Raw genomic sequence first — 18,133 nt, 5'->3', positions numbered from 1 at the left:
TTTATTCTCCCCACCCCCAGCCTCCTGAGAGGAGTGTGGTAGTTATTAACCATTCTCAATATAAAGACTAGAAATTTAGACCCAGAGAAACTCAATCACTCTTTCATAGTTTTATCAATATCAAACATCACAGAGCCAGGTGCAGAACATTCTAAGACTCCAGCCTGATCTTTGTCTTTCCTCCAACACATTATCACTCTCTGGTGCCTCTTATCTTGGCAAAATAGAAATGAGTACAGTGGCACTCTTCAGTATGGTGGTCACTGGCCACACAACCTTATGAAGTACTTGAAATGTGGCCAGTCCCCATTGAAATGTGTTATGAATATAAACTATATGCCAAACTTCTGAGACTTGGAATGAAAAAAAAATGTAAAATACCTTGTTAATACTTTTTATATTGATCGCATGTTAAGTGATAATAGTCTCAAAATCCTGAGTTAAATAAAATTAATAAATATAAATTAATACATTAATAAACATAATTAAGTAAGATTAATTTCACCTCTCTTTTCATTTTTTAATGCAGCTACGAGAAAACATAAAGTTATATATGCGACTCCTGTTATGTTCTTATGGGTAGTGCTGGAGTAGAGGATTCCATTGTTCAGTGCTCGTGATACTGAATTCATATTATTGGACTTGTTTATGAACCTGTCTTGATGCAGCTGATAAAAATTTTCTGAGATGCTATCAGAGTAGGATATAAACTAGCCACAGTGATTCAGCCATTTTAATCCATCTTCCACATGCAGAGAAAAAGTCAGGCTTCATCCTTTGATGCTTCTAATTGCTCATTCATTAAAAAGGTTCATTTTATACTTGCTGAGTGCTTGAAGGGCTCAGAAGTAAAAATGCCAGGGAAAGAATTATAAATTATATTTATAACTGTATAGCACTGCTTATTTTAAAATATGATCCCAATAAATATTTCGAGTGAATAAGATATTGGACTATTAGGTTAATATTGGAAATGTAAAGTAATGATTATACATAATTGTTATCTAACAAATTTTATTCTCCCTACCAAGTTGTTATTTCATATATAATCTCAGAAGTAGCTTATTTCTGTTTGAAAAATCTGAAAGTCCTTAGAAAAAAAATACGTTCTTATTTTTAAAATAATATACAGATAGATAGAAAGAAACAGCCCAAAGTACTAAAAGCTAACATTGATGTAACATTTACTATGGGTTCAAGCACTGTGCTAAAAAATTAGACTAAAATTATGTCACATAACCTTCATAGGGCTTTGAAAATTAGCCCCATGGATCAGAAACAAAAACTCTTAACCATTACTGCTTCTTACTCCAATGCTATTTGAAATCACAATGCAACATACATTGATAATATTAGAATATTTGGAATTGATTCCCTTTTATTCATTTCAGCTCCACAAGGGTTTACAGAGAATATACAATGGATCAGGGACAGTTTTAGACACTGAGGGAGCGTTGAGTAATAAAATCGGAACTCTGTCTAAGAATACATAAGTTGGTAGACTTGTGAACACGTTTTTTGAAAAATGTGTACTGACAACAGTTAATTAAGGGTGGGTTGCTATTTACATTCTAAAGGGCTTTTTTTGTTACAAAAGAAATCTTTCTAGTACTATTTCCTAATGTGTTAAAACTTACCTATTGTTTATAAAGCAAAGGTCTAGTATAAAAAATGAATACGTAACATGAATTTCAGTACTTTGCTTTCCTCTCTGTTATACCCATTTGGAAGAAAGTAGACTGAAACCACCCTAAATATTTTCTGGAAAGAGTAAGTGTGAAAACAATGGGAACATAAATCAGAATGGCACTAAAAATTTCAAAATAATGAAACTTAAAAAGCTTTACAAATTTTTATACAATAATGAATAGGCAGAGCTCAAATCTTACTGCTCACCATTCCCTCAGTGTCTTCATCTTTTAAAATGACGTGTAAATGCTGTATATTAATGTTTAAAAGAAGATTTCAAAACAGTGTATGTTTCCAATTTCTTAATGATCATGCTTACCTAAAACCAAGTAAGAAGAAAAATATTAACAATATCCAACTCTGAGGGGCAGAATTTTAGGTAGTTCTATGTTCTTATTTATCTTTTCTGTGAAATTTTCAAAATGGACATACATTATTCTTATAATAGATAAATTGAAAAATCATTGCAATTGACTTCAACAATGATTGTAAATGAGAAACACAATAATTGGGGGTGAAAAACATTAAATGCAAATTTTGTTTTCAATCACAAAAATTTTTATAGTAGTAGCAATATGTTTTGTAGATTCTTCTTTCAGGAAGTATTGCCCTTCCTTTGATTCAACTTCTCTAAATAAGGAAGGTGAAAATTGCTTTGAGTTTCAGATTTTCTTGAGAAAGCAGTGTGAATCTCAGCTACCAGCACAAGTGTAAAGATCAAGGTTGTAACATGAGCTCATAAAGCTGAAAGTTGTTATTGTAGCAATCAGAAAACAGAGTATGTATAGGACACCTCTCCCCACCTTAAAACAAGCTGGCTCTCATTCATTTCTAGTGTGTAAAATGTGGAAATATATTCTACACCTTTGGGGTGGATAAGGTATTAACGACCCTGAAAAGTAAAATATAAAGTTATTTTAGAAATTGAACTGAAAAATTCATGGAGGAATATTTGGTCTGATAACTTCTCTTACGAAAACATTAAAATTTCACTACAAAGAAAACTCAGAAATGAGTTCTTTGTACCATTTAATCTTATTAAATCATCAATCCACAGACCATTAGAGATGAAAGGGGCCTTCTAGATTATTTTATCCAATACCAATATTTTGCAGATGCAAAACTATTGGAGCAGAAAAATGATTTTCTCAGGAAAAAGTAAAATCACTCAAAAATATCCCAAAGAATCCGGGAACATCTGGAAGCTTATTTAGGAAGAACTAGGCACAGTATTTCGAATCCTACCAGAACTTTAATTACAACTTTAATTTTCAGTTTGTTTGTGGGCACTCCTGTGCAATGAATGGAAGTTGCTAATGTTGCCAATGAAAAGCACAGTCATACTGAACACTGGAAAGTAAAAACCAAAAATATATCAAAGCCTGCGATTTCAGACCAGGTCACTCACCCATTACTCAGCTTCCTTTCCTCAGTGAGTCAAATAATTGAAATGTACTTTCTTTGCCACTTTTCAAACAAAGTCACCTATTATGAGAAATTGGCTACTTCCAACGTTGCCAATAGACAGAAGAATAATAGAACATTCTATTCCTTGAGTTTATAATAAGGACACCAAAAATCTCATGAATTTAAGTACTGATGAAAAATATACTTCTAATAAAATTTTTTATTAAGAACATATTTCTTGTCCTCCACAAACACATACCCACTTCACATTACAGATATCATCATGAAAGAAATATATATATATATTTTTGGTACCAGGGATTGAACCAATGAGTGATTAACTACTGAGCCACAACCCCCGCCCTTTTTTATATTTTATTAGAGAGAGGGTCTCACTGAGTTGCTTAGGGCCTTGCTGAATTGCTTAGGACATTGCTAAGTTGCTGAGGCTGGGTTTGAACTCCTACCTCAGCCTCCTGAGCCACTGAGATTACAGGCGTATGCCACCACAGCCAGCAAGAAGTAAATATTAAAACTGGTTTTCTAGGTTCAATGTCAGTCTAAGAAATGGAAGTGGTAACACTTGATTTTAAGGAAAACAGAACAGCATTTGCATGCCCATTGTCCTCTGTAAAATGAGCATAAGCATAGACTCTTGCGAAGTTATTGAAGAATTAAATCATTTAATAATACATGAAAAATGCTAAGAATGGTGCTTGAACACATAGTAAACATTCAATAACTGCCAACTAGTAGTAGCAGTAATAGTATTTACAACATAATTTCTCCGTGACATCCTTCTGAAACAAAACTTGTGATTCCCCCACAAGTGTGTTTCATGGCTCCAAATACATGCTGGTCCTTCATTCCAAATGTTCTTTCCTTGTTTCTCCAGCTGATGAACTCCTAGTCACACCCAAGGTTCAGTTCTGAAATTTCCTGCTCTTACCTGTCTTTCCTAATCCCAAGGCTCTCTGCATATACCCCTCTCTTACAAACTTGAGATGACTTTCTTTACTTGATTCCCCCTCACTCCCACCACACACATTTGCATACACACAAATGCATGCACACACACATATGTATGGACACAGCATATGCACACACGTATATACAGGTTCATGCACACATAGGTGTGCTCACACATATACATACACACACATATGCACACACAGGCATGTGTACACACTGGACCTCAGAGAATACATCATAATTAGTTTTATTTTCCCATGATATGTTTATTGAAATGAATGAACAAATGTTTATATAAATAAATATTAAAGTGGTTTTTTTTCTGCCATCAGAATGAGATGTGTACCAAAAGGTCTCAGTTTAGAGGAGGAAGCTGGAGGGAAAAGAACATAGTGGGAGGAGCTGGGACATGCAGTCTAGCTGCCCAGGAATCCAGGTCCACCACAAGCCAAGACTGAGACTTTCAATCATATATAATGGCATCTGCCTTACTTCTTCCAGTATTTCATTTAACTTTGTCTAACTTCTCAGTGTCCCTCTGGAGAAAATGTGAGTAATGGGCAAATTGTTCTCTGAGAACCTTTCCAGTACCAACATTTACGTGATGCTAAACACTGGTTTATCTCAGTGGTTCTCAAATATTATTAGCAGGCATCAGAATCTTCCATAAGACTTATTAAAATGCTGATTTCCTGGTCAGCCGATCTGATGAAGCCCAAGAATATTGAGGCTGCTAGTGAGGGGAATACATTTATTAAAATTCTGATTGATCTTCTTAACACAGGATTCTAATGCTGTCTGGTTATCACCTGGAAATTCACACTAGGATGTAGGCAGCTGCCTTCATAAGGACTGATGCTTCTGGGTGAACCCCAAGAGTAACTACAGAAGACAAACTTTGCCAACTACAGTTTTGTTCAAGTCTCTCCTTGTGGGGAAAGAACAGCCAGAGTTCAAGGATACAGGGCAAAGAAAGCTCATATGCCTGAGTTTCACCCATTGGTTTCAACCTGCCGCAGCTTATTTTATGGATCACAATTGCCATCTAGTGACAATTTTGAATAACTACATTGAGGGACTACAGGAGGAAATAATGCTCCCATTTGCAAACTGCTTGTTTTGCAAAACCACATTCAAGAAGAGAACCCTTAAGAATAAATTCTAATGTGTTCTTGTCTTGTTTGCCTTTATATCTCACATTTATAAACACATGTACAGCACTTACTATGTGCTCAACTTTTCCACTATTTTACATATATGCTCAATTATTCATATCTACACAATGAAATACCTACAACCCTTTTCCTCGTTATTGAGACAGGAAATGTAACCACAAATGTACAAATTCCAGAAGAAGGGTAAATCTGAGATTGAACCTAGACAGTTTCTCAGAAAATACTACATTAACCAGCCTCTCATACTAGCAATTTAAAACATAGTTGCCAAAAGATATTAAATCAATCTAAGCATTCACCAATATATTAATGGATAAAGAAAATGTGGTGTGTATACCTAATAGAAGACTATTCACCAATAAAAAGAAGGAAATATTGTCATTCACAACATGGATGAACCCAGAGGACATTAGGTTAAGTGCAGTAAGCCAGAAACAAAAGAAAAAATAATAATTTAAAAAAACAAACCTGATGATCTCACTCATATGGAGTCTAAAAGAGATGATCTTATAAAAATAGAATGGTGGTTACCAGAGGCTGACGGAGTCATGTAAGGTGAAGAGGGAAGTTGAGAAGTTGAGATGTTGGTCAAAGGATACAAAAGTATAGCTAGACAGGAGGAATTAATTCAAAAGATTGATTAGATAGTATTGTGACATATAGCAATGATATATTGTATTCTTGAAAAATACTAAGACTAGATGTTAAATGTTCTTACCCCAAAAATGATAGCTACATGAGGTAATGGATATGTTAATTAGCTAGATTTAGGTATTTCAAAATGTTTATATGCTTCAAAATATGTTATTCATGACACATACATACAGTTTTATCCATCAATATAAATAAATAAACTTGAAAAAATAAAACCATTGCTAAAATAATTGGCATATATAAATAGTTATTAGCTCCTAGGCAGGGGTCTGCAATAAAATACACACTGAAGCAATGATTTTTGCTGATTATTCCCAGTGAAATCAGCTCATATGCCATAATAAAAGAAATGCTTCTACTTTCACAAAGCCAAGGTCATATAACAAAAAGAGCACTGACTTGGCATCAGTCTTGGAATCAATTTCCAACTTGCTATGCAATCGTGGACTTAAAAAGTCACTTAAACTTTCTGGGCTCCCCTTTTTTTCATCTGTAAAATAGAAAAATAAAAATTAGTTTACATAGTCTTATAACTCCCAAAAATATACTTTGGGAGTTCTATAAAGCCAGATTTAAATTCTAAACTGCTCAACTTTTTCAGTGAATGTGATCACAAAAGCAAACAGGAAGGTCATGGGCAGTAACGGTACTGGTCTTGCTCAAATTATCTTGCACATGTGAAAGAGATCAGATTTGATCTCCTGAGTTATTGTCCGGAAGTGCCAGCAGTAAATAATAACACTCATATTTGCTAAGTGAAAAGCTCAATCAGAGAGATCCACATTCCATTTCTCTTCCTGGATGTGGTACTTGGCCTGTGTACTGAACTCTGTGCCACTGCCCGTTCTGAACCTTCTGAGAGTCCTCTCCAAAGGACTCATGCAGAAAAATCATGTATTTGCTGGTGGACTGAGGTCCATTCCCCCTGGTTCCAGCTTTCCTGTATCAGAGGTATTGGATTTTAAAAACCTGTTCTTGATAATCCTTTTAGCTCCTCATCTAAAACACCTCAGTTACCAAACTATTTATTATTTCAATAGACCCAATACTATAAGATGTTTATCAAACCAAATACTAGCAGTTTCTCTCTCTCTCTCTCTCTCTCTCTCTCTCTCTCTCTCTCTGTGTGTGTGTGTGTGTGTGTGTAATGTCAAGACTAGCTGGAATAAAGATTCATGGTAATAAAAGAAAAAAAACATTCAGACAGGTGAATAAAGGGTAATCATAAAAATAGAAGAAGATAAAATATTAGCACCACACTTTAATAAATTTCTTTGTATCCTTTCAAGTATTTGCATGTGTCTCATCACCTAATTAGGCTTCTGTGCTTGAGAAGTGAAAAAAATCTAAGCACAGAAATGTGAAAGAAAATTTAAACAACTTGAAAAAAATAAATGAATGGCTGAGGGTCCACTTATCCTAATTATTAAGCCTGTACTTGTCCTGCAATCATGGTTTAATAATCAAATCCTGATATAAGATGACTGCCCTCTGATACATGAATTGAAAAAAAAAGTTCTTTATACAAATATACTAGAATTAAAAGATAATAAAAACTATAAATTCACTCAATAAGTGTACTGAGAATTTAGTACATGCCTAGAACTATTGTAAGTGTAGGGATTTTGCAGTGAATGAAGCCAAAAACGCCACTCCACCCTCAGTGCTCCATTGTGTGTAGTCGAAGAGAAGATAATAAATGAGAATATAAACAATTATGTTCTACAGTGTCTGATGACAAAGAAAACCCAAGTATGGTAGAAGGACAGAGAACAATGTAGTGGCAGTGATGCCTTAAATTGAACAGTCAGAGCAAGTGCCTCTGAGAGAGAATATCAGATCCAATATCTGCAGGAAGCAAGGTCATGTGAAGGAAGATTTGGAAGGTAGTTTGAGCAGGATATAGCAAGGAAGAAGTCCCAGCACTGGGTGCCAGCTTGGTTTGTTTCAGGATAGCAAGGAGATCCCCCAGCCAAGCCTAGTGACTAACAGGAAGGCAGAGTTGGATCATGCAGGCCTCGACAATTGTGGAATGGAGCTCAGAGCCCATGTGAACAGAAGTTGGGAGCCAAGGAAGGGTTTTGAACACAGGCACCTCAGAAGCTGATCTGTTTCTTTAAATCATTGCTCTAATTCCTTTTTTCGACAGGGTCAAGAGCAGAGGCAAGGAATTAAGGATCTGTCCAGTGGTCCAAGAAAAACACAATCAGTGTCTTATAATAGTGACTTAGAACGTATTTTTATGAGAGAGACCATAAAACATGCTGATGCATAGGATATGTGAGAAAAGGAGATATCAGCAATGTCTCCTGGACTTTGAAGCTGAAGAAGTAGTCAAGTACCATTTACTGATACCATTTTATTTTTTGAAAACTATAACCCTTTAATAGTACCAGTTAACTTGATTTCAAAATTAATTTTTGAAAGTGCAAAAATGTTAACTTTTAATTTTAAGAAATTTTAATTCAAGACTCTTTCAGAAATGTCACCCCCTTTTTAAGGAGAAACCTTGTAGAGCAACAGTGATATTCTGCTGCATAGCTTCCGACTCTGGAAGAGTCAAGAACCAGACCATGAGCCTGAAATAGTATAAAAGTTCTAAATGTTCTTTTGTAAAAAGTTTCAAAGACTCATGCCCAGAGAATTTTTTTTAAATCATAATTTCTGCTTAGGATACTTTTATAAATAGGAATAATGAAAGATTAGCTCTCTATTCTTTCAAGAAGTACAAGGTAGAATTTCATGGTTCAGTTCAAAGGAATGTTAAGTATTGGCCTGAGATTTATTAGACTCTTGAGAAAGAAATGTTACAGTGGAAATGGGGGAGAAACATGCTTGGTCTGTGATCCAGTGGCACTTTTGTGGGAACCAGAGTCTTGAACTTCCGGGCAGTTATGTTGTGCTGGGCTTGGCCTGAGAGATCTGGAACAGTGCCATCACACCACCCATACATGGTCAATAAAAGCAAGAAAATACTTGGGGCAAAAAGGCTTACCCCAAATCACCAGTCAATAAGGGACAGAGCCAAAACTACATAAACAGAAGTTTAAAGATAGGCATGGAAAGTATTTTATTCATACACAGAGAAAACTTGAAGGGCCAACACATTCCAATGAAACAGGGTTCCTTTCTTGGTTCCCACTTTATAGAGAATGGCTCCTTTTCAATATTTTAGCTTCTCTGATGAGTACTAATTAGCTCTGATCATTTCTACACAGGAAGAAGAAATGAAATTCTCATGGCCTACAAACACCATAAAGATAAGAATCTGTCTTCTGTATCGCTGGGTCCCCAACAAGTAGATTTGTGTCTGGCACACACTTTGTGTTCAGCAAATCTTTGTTGAGTGAAGAAAAGCTAAGTTGAAGAGGAAAAAAAAGAAAGTAGAAAAGAATCTTTGCTATTTTGTTTTTATACAAAAAAACTAAATTTTCAGGTGAAACCTAATGAAAATATATCAAGAGAAAGCTTTTCCCCTGATAAAGCAGCTCTTATCTAACATATGGCTTTTTCCCTGGTATCAAATTCTTGTTGTCAGATATAATTCATTGATGTTGACTAAGAATTAACAAATCTTTATCTTAGGTCCTTCAATTTTAAGTAGTCTACATTTCTCTTTCATTTTCATGCTCTTTCTTGTCGACCTAAACAGTTAAGTTAAAAAACTGAATAGTTGACAAGTTGGCAGCCCCAAATTTTGGCTTCCTTGGATCCTTCTCAACTCAGTCTAAGCTTATAAGATCCATGTCTAAGATTCTAATTTGACTTTAATTTACTTGAGTACACTTGCCCTTATCAGTTCTGACCTCCTGCTCAGGGCTGGTCTTTTTTCGAACACCATTAGCAGCCACTATCATTGACCATAGCAGCCACCAGAGTAGTAATGAATAAGGAGAGAAAAATGATAAATGATAAAAGGAAGTGGACACCTCCTGTTCCCAGACTAAGCCCTCTTAGGAAAGTGTTTGATAGGAAAACAGAAGTCTCTGCACAAAAACTATTCTGGATTCTAGAGGCTGTTATCACTCAGCCTCCGGGAGATTGGCATAAATCTGTTCTTATAGCCTGTGTTCTTTGAGATCTTTGAATCTAAGACCTTTTAAAAAATGAGTATAAGTCATTCTGAAGGGAGAAAAGGAAAAGGATAAATTGTGGTGGAAATCCAAGGAGAAATAATAAAATAAATCTTCCCTATCTGCCCCTTTGATGACATCACACTTTAAAAATAGGTGTAGGCAGGAACTCCAGGGAGGAATTTCAAGATAGGCTGAAATTCTTCCTAAAAGGTAAAAACATTATTTTTCTTTGACAGGTTTTAAAGGACACTGAAAAGTGTCAGGCAAACCTCCAACACCACAGCCTAAAGCAGCTTAACCCAAAACACACAATATCCCCAGCCAGCTCAAGATCAGTGACAAAGTTAGACCTGAGGACTTCAGGATGTTAATTGTGAAACACAATTTCATGATATGTATGGCTCCATAAACTGGACAGAGCTCTTCTTGAGCATTATGAGGTATCCTTCACAGTGGGTGCAATTATTTATCCTTGATATTATAACAGATAATGTATTCAAAAGAATCACAGATCAGTTTTTCACTAGGACTGTGAAAGTAGTAGACATAAGAATCAACTAGAACAAGCTTGTAGAAAATGCACATTTCTGGACCCCTCCCCAAGCCTCTCTAATAAGACTCCATGAGGACATGATTGGCAGCAAGGAAGGCCAGTGAGTGAGATGCAAATGGTTAGGAAACCACACACAAAGAAGCACTGCACCCAGGTGTGATGTGAGCTCCCCGAAGTCAGGAGTCTATTAATGAAACTTAATTCCCTGCACGTGCAGTGAGTCTTGAACTTGGTAGAGACAATGACTATTTGGTGAATGAAAATCAATTAGCATTTATAGACTCCAGGGCATCATTCTAAGCACTCTAATGCATTAACTCACTTAATCCTCCCAGGAAAGCACTCTTATTAGCCTTTACACCAGCTGAGCACTCTGCCTGCATACTGTGCAGAGAAAGTCACATGGCTGGCTTCTGTTCAGCTGCTACCTCTTCAAGAAGATCTCTCTTGACTACCTACCTAATGTTAGATCAGTCTCACTCCCATCCCATCACAAAATCCTGTTCCTTTTCTTTGTAGCACTTAATTCCATATAAAATCACCTTGATTTATTTTTTGTATTGCTCCCTCCACTAAAACATAAGCTTCATGAGAAGAGGAGTTGTGTTTTTCACTGTCTGGAGGCACACTGTCTAACTCACAATCAGCACCAAGGAAGTGCTTGTTAGATGAATGCATTAACAAATACATGACAAATACAATGTAAAGGAGATGTATTTGCTATATAACTTATTAGAACTTCCACATTTTATTATGTATAAAAAGTGAAAGACTTCTAACCCAAAAATAGTCCTAAAAATTATTTCATAATCTATCCTGCCCCAAGTGATAGCTTGGACATGAGAAAAAAGGAGAACTAAGCAAAGGTTTTAAAATGTAAAGTTTGGATAGATTTCTCACTCTGGGGCTTCAATATTTTGTTTGCAATAAACTTTCAGGACATCAGACACACCCATGTTCAAACATAAGTGAAAAGCACATTCCAGGATCAAAGGTACATGATTTTTAGATTAACCCATATTTTGATTAACCACACAATGACTGCCTTACTAGTTCATAAAGCTGTATCTACGTGACAATAAAAGAGCAAGTTATAACACTGAAACTAAAGCCAGATGCTTTATCAGTCAGAAGAATGAATAGACCAATTCAGTCCAAAGAATGAATGTATCACAATCATTGATTGTGTGGTCCTAAGCCAACAAAATCATAATTAGGACCTGACAGTAGGCACAGGAGAGAAATTTCTAAATTCTGGATGAGTTTTAAATGAGCTTCTCATACAATATAGCTCAAAACCATGGTTCTTTTGAATGGGGCCATTTGCTAGTTGAGGTCATGTCAATGCTAACCAAAGCCCTGCAGGATTCCTACTGTGGATGAGTACATTGCACTCTTTCTTCTCTTTATTTATGATGTGGGTCTCAGGCAAACAAGAGTCAATCCTAGGTAATGCTGCTAAATGAAACTTTATGTTCCCAGTGATTCCTGGGATTGACTCTTGTCGATGTTATGCCAGACAGTAAATGTTATCGGTGATGTTGTTGGATAGAAAATATTCAAAATCAACTGGAAACTTCAAAGAAAGCTGTTTTCCTTGTTTTATTTTGAGAATGCTATGATCATGCAGGGACTTGGCCAGACCTGGGTTGGCTTCATTAATCATCTCAGAGCATGTGCATAGATCATGGAAAAATTTTTCCATTTTTGAGGAACTGCTGGTCTCCAATCACATCCGTTTCATTCAGTCACTGAAGCTGAAACTTGGAAGTACCAAAAATACATGGAGGGAGGAACAGAGGAAGGCGTGCAAACAGTAGTGAGGTCGCTCTTACTACAAAAAGGCAAAAATTCTTTCTTTGTAAAAAAACTCTGCCTAGGAAGAACTTAGTTGCCCTTCCTCCCATTGAGAAATATTTAATTAAAATATTTTAAATGATAGTGAAGAATTGGTTTTCATTCTAAAAATTTCCAAGTGCAATCTAGGCAACAACAAAGATAATTTCTATGTTCACTGCCCAAGCCCTCAAAAACATCTGGATTAACTCAACGCCAGATTTAGCACGTTTTGTTTTCCATTTATGAGCAAAACATGATTTGGATAACAAATTTTTCTGAGGCCCATGCATACTGCTGAGAACCTCTGTCATTTCCTTATCAGAAGCAACAGGAGAAATTTCAAATATGAAGAATCACTGAGATTTATGGCCTCCATTCCCAGCCTGACACTTGGCTCAGCACAGAGGGTAAGCTGCCAAAAAGAAGTCCTTTACTAAGGTATGAAGGCAACTGGCTGCTTGGGGAGTCCAGGCTTGGGAGTGACACAAAAGAAGGTTTGGGCTTTTACACGGCCAGCAAAACCTAGTCTGTTTGAAGTCGGATCAATTGATTTCTTGAACATTTCAAATAAGCAAAATTTTACAGGAAATGGGAGCCAGATGCATTTTTTAACCCAGGATGATAGTAGAAACTAGTCACACCACATCCTTTAGTTTCATTTTGGCCCTCCTGATAGACTTATTCTCCAGAACTATACCCGTATAATGTGTATATAGAGACAGTCATTAAATAAACTTGGTAAGGGTAGAGATTTTCTTATTCAAATAACCAAGGAAATAGCATGTGTCTGATATGTAGCAATTTCTTTTAAAATACTTCATTGATTCGGAAAGGACTCTAAATGCTTAGGAAGAAGCATCGATTGTGAAGCAGGTATAGTATTGCTATTTTGACAAGCCCTCAGAGGGAGGTAATTGCTCTTACTGTGCACCTAAAGAAACCAAGGCTCACAGATACATTGACTTGCCAGAGGCTACATGATTATAAACGGAGAAAATAAGATTGACTCATCAAAGAAGTCCCCAGCCAAGTCTCAAAATACAGTTAGGTAGAAGGAATAGGTTCTAGTGTTCTACAGCAAGGGGACAACAGGTTACAATAACCTATCATATATTTGACAAAGAACTAGAAAAGGGAAGCCTGAAGTTTCCAAACATAAATAAACAATAAGGATCTAGGCACAGTGGCACACACCCTTAATCCCACTGACTTGGGAGACTGAGGCAGGAGGATCACAAGTTGGAGGCAACTCAGTAAGCCCCTGTCTCAAAATAAAAAAATAGAAAGGACTGAGGATGTAGCTCAGTGGTAGACTGATCTTGGGCTCAACTCCCAGTACCAAGAAAGAAAGAAAGGAATGGTGGGGAGGAGGGAGGGTCAAAGGAAAGGAAAGAAGGGAAAGAGGGAGGAATGGAGGGAGAGAGGAGGGGAAGTGAAGGGATTGGGAGATGGAAAATGCTAATTATCCTGATTTAATCATCATACATTTTTACATGTTTTGAAATATCATACTTTACCCCATAAACATGTACAACTATCACATTAATTAAAAAGAAAAAAGTAATATTTTTAAAGGAGCCCCCTATTGATCCTCAGGGTTGAACTGAAATGAAGAGACACTGATTACTCAGATTGTTTATTCACTTGCTATTGCTAGTTTGCCCCTCCCTGCCCACAGTACAGGAAGGAATTGGCAGCCTCTCTGGAGCTGTAACTACCAGGTCAGGAGTCATTAGCAATCATGTGCCAGGAGCACCACCTCGCCAGGCAGGAACAGCCTACATGCAGCTTCCCCTAGGGACCCTAAGCGGGAAGGAAAGGTTTCTTCCCTCTCTCTACCTTTAGCAAAAACTGACACTGTCACTAGGCAGTACCTGGATCATACCTTGTGAACAACTTGTTCTTTGTTCTTGTGACTTTCACAAAAGATGAAATATTCTTTTTTTTAGATGAAATATTCTTTTCATCTTAATTTCTCATGTGCTGCCCAGAAGCCCCCAGGTTTTCTGGAGTTTTTATTAAGAATTCCAGATATTCCAGCAATAATTTTCAGACACCACAACTTTGGCTTGACAGAGAGTAGATACATACCATATTTGATATAACCAACCTCTAGGGATTTGCCCTCTGCTTTCTTCTGCTTTTTGTTCTAGAGAAACTGTCCCATTATTGGTTTAGATTTATTAATGTGATCATATTTCTCTTCCCAGAAATCAAATTTGGAAGATAAGGAAAGGATAAAAATGGTAATAAATAGTCTTCCCTAGTCTTATGTTAGTTCTCCTCTGCTTTTGCATTGGAATGGACTGATCCATTTCTTGGGCATTGCTATATTGGCAAAGAAAATCATGATATTTTAGTGTGAGGGCTTTTTGTACATATCTATGTTATTTAGAACTGCCCCTAACACTCGTGATGCTTGGGCAAGAGTTCAAAAGGAAGCCCTCATGCTATACATTTTAATGTTTAAGTTATGAATTGAGCCAATAAGCCCTTAAATAACTTATGTTCTATCTCTCTATTTTGGCAAATAAATCTTCATAAAAACCTAGAAGGCCAAGTTTACATTTTAAATTCTCAGATTCTTGGAGTTATGCCTCAGAATGCAGAGGTACATGGAGCTCAATCTGCCCCTAATGTCTTTTGTTTCTACTCTCAGCTCTGCCAAGGACCCCAGCAGGTTTCACAACCATGTATTCAACACCCAGCTGCACAGCCAAGCTCTATCCACTACTCCCAGCAAACAACTGCTTCCTGACCCCAGGTTGATCCCAGCAGTGTACCCATATGACGCTGTCCATCTCAAGAGACTGGACCCTGAGAAAAGCCTGTGTAGGTACTAGAAAGTTCTCAAGATTATCAAGACAGTAAATTCTAGGGTCCTGTATATCCAGAGCATATTCTAGAAGGGTGTGAGATGTTCAAAGCATAATTCCTTGATTTCTCACCCTGTGGAAGTTGGAGGATGCCTGACTGGAGGAAAGCCAGAGCAGAAGCCCCATCTGGATAGTGCTTAGAGTTAATGTTCCCCCGTTGCGATGGCTAAGTGGGAATTGATCACATTCACTACACACCTTTCATCCATAGTCTCTAGGTAACAATAAAGGGTATCTCAAAAGAAGGTTTAGAACTAGAGGTTCAAGATCAATAGCTTCACCTAAATCAAGCCATCTGTACTTCAACAACACTGAGGATTATGCAATTTGCTCTTTGAATTACAAGTGCATTCTTCTGATCTCCTGCCCCAGTTTCCAATGGTCAAAAGCCAATGAAGAAGTAGAGTGTTCAAAAGAGACATCATTAACAATGAATTATTCTCTAACATGGAAATAAATGTAATTGAGAGAAGAGAGTACACATATTTCATTGTCATAAATTTCTTTAGGAGATAAAACAAGCAGAAGGCAGAGAAATGTACTCTGGGAGATGAGAGGGAGGGATTGATTCTTTGGGTTTACATTTGTTCCAAGTGAGACAGGCTGGGTTTTCCTGACTGTCCAGTCTTCTGGACCCATTCCTGCTCCCTTCAGTAATGATAATAATAACAGCTAATACTTACATTGCTCTGACTCTATGTTAAACACCATTCTACGCATTTTCACATGCATTTACTTAACTTAATTTTCCCAAAAGTTCTAGGAGGTATGCACTACTATTACTCTTGCTTTATTGAGGATGAATTTGAGAGCTTCTCCCTGCCAAAAAACAGGAAAAGGAAATTGAATTTTGAATGAAACAACACTTGCCCAAGTCTCATTGATAATAAAGAATCCAAAATAGGATTTGAGCCCAGGCAGTATGGCCGTAGGGTCTGTGCACTCAGCAACATATTCTTCTGCTTCTTGAGGTGATCTGTCACTCAAGGAGTAGCCGATTCATCCAATGGTTACCCTCCACTCTGCCATGTTCCCCACATAACTATGCATTTGACCCTGGTAGTTGGAAGCTTGACCTAGAAGAGTTGTGTCTTTGGCTGACCCAGGATTTTCTACTTTGGGGAGATAAGAACAGTCTCCTCCTTCTCAGGCCCAATAGCCCCACCTACCAGAAGCCAAAGAAACCACAATCACCCAAAATTCTTTCAACACCTAATTGAACTTTCTTAAAAGGAACTTTGTGCATGAGAATTTTCTTATTTTCTTGTCCTTAGGGTTTGTGAAACATTAGAGTTTGTGCCTTATTTTTCTTTATTTCCAATCCCTTAGAGCTCTTTGCACAGAAGAGGTATTCAGAAACTTTCAAATGAATAAAGTTCCTTTGTATTCTTCAAAACTGATTTTAAATCTGGTAGCTCAATTTGAATACAAAAGGCAGAACAACATATGTATAAGTTCCAAATTTGTATAAGTTCCAAATTCAATTGGAATTGGACATGAATATGGAAAATGTGTGTATGTGTGTGTTCTCTATTCAAAGTTCCCATTCGGATAAGTGATTTATGATAATAGATAAGTACCTGGAGACAGACTTCATGAGTTCAAATTCTAGTCCTGCTACTTAATGATTATGAGATTCAGGACACTATTTCTATAGCTTTTTCCTCACAGGTAATTAGGAATGATTATGATGATAGCTTCCACCTCCAGTGGACTTTTCTGAGAATTAAATGAGTTAATCAATTAGGTGGTTAAATTAAGTAATCAATGTGAAATGCCTTTTTCAGTGTCTGACAAATAATAATCCCTCCATGAATGTTTGTTGACATGCTAAACCATTCCATAATTGAAGCACTAATATGGTTATCTTTCATCATATAAAATAATTAAATTTCTTAAGGTATTGATAAAGTAGATAATCATATTTTCTATAAATGGTCATTAAGAAAATAGGATTGTGCTTAGTGAAGCTACCCAATCCCTAAAAAACAAATACCAAATGTCTTCTTTGATATAATGAGAGCAACTAAGAACAAAGCAGGGAGGAAGAGCAGGAAGAAAAGATTAACATTAAACAGATACATGAGGTGGGAGGGAAAGGGAGAGAAAGGGGAAATTGCATGGTAATGGAGGGAGACCAGCATGGTTATACAAAATTACATATAAGAGGTTGTGAGGGGAATGGGAAAATAAACAAGGAGAGAAATGAATTACAGTAGATGGGGTAGAGAGAGAAGATGGGAGGGGAGGGGAGGGGAGATAGTAGAGGATAGGAAAGGTAGCAGAACACAACAGTTACTAACAGGGCATTATGTAAAAATGTGGATGTGTAACCGACGTGATTCTGCAATCTGTATTTGGGGTAAAATTGGGAGTTCAAAACCCACTTGAATCAAATGTATGAAATATGATATGTCAAGAGCTTTGTAATGTTTTGAACAACCAATAAAAAAAGAGAAAAAAAGAAAACATTAAAAAAAGAAAATAGGAATAATAATAGTTAAATAAAATTATTTATCATATAACCAGGAAAAATAGAATATAATATGTGCTGTATTAGCTACCAAGTGTAGGTGACAACAAGCTGTATCATGGAAATGTCACAAAAACAGGCTCTTGGTTATCAGGGTATCAGCTAATTCAATATCCTCTCTGAGCAGCTTCACCCTCCTGAGAACAACAGGGAGCAGAGACTTCAGACTTTGCTCTAGTGTGCTACAATTGCTGCAGTTACTCAAACTCACACCAACCAAAATCCACAGTTCCCAGCCAACATCCCGTCCATTTACAAAGCACATCTAGTAGAACAGATAATACAATGAGAACCCACAGCATGCAGTTTGTTTGTGTGCTTATACTCTCCACAATGGAGACAGGAAATTACTGCAGGAT

At 36.7% G+C, this 18,133-nt stretch overlaps 1 protein-coding gene across 4 annotated transcripts in view; it reads left to right on the top strand.

Annotated features, from left to right (window-relative positions):
• The window catches only part of Col8a1 (collagen type VIII alpha 1 chain), a 149,359-nt gene that overhangs the window by 96,746 nt on the left and 34,480 nt on the right, over nt 1–18,133 (top strand). The gene's annotated exons all lie outside the window — the stretch shown is intronic.

This window comes from Marmota marmota, unplaced genomic scaffold, assembly GCF_001458135.2.
Source record: "Marmota marmota marmota unplaced genomic scaffold, marMar, whole genome shotgun sequence".
NCBI lineage: Eukaryota > Metazoa > Chordata > Mammalia > Rodentia > Sciuridae > Marmota > Marmota marmota.
This window is presented reverse-complemented; position numbering and strand designations above follow the sequence as displayed.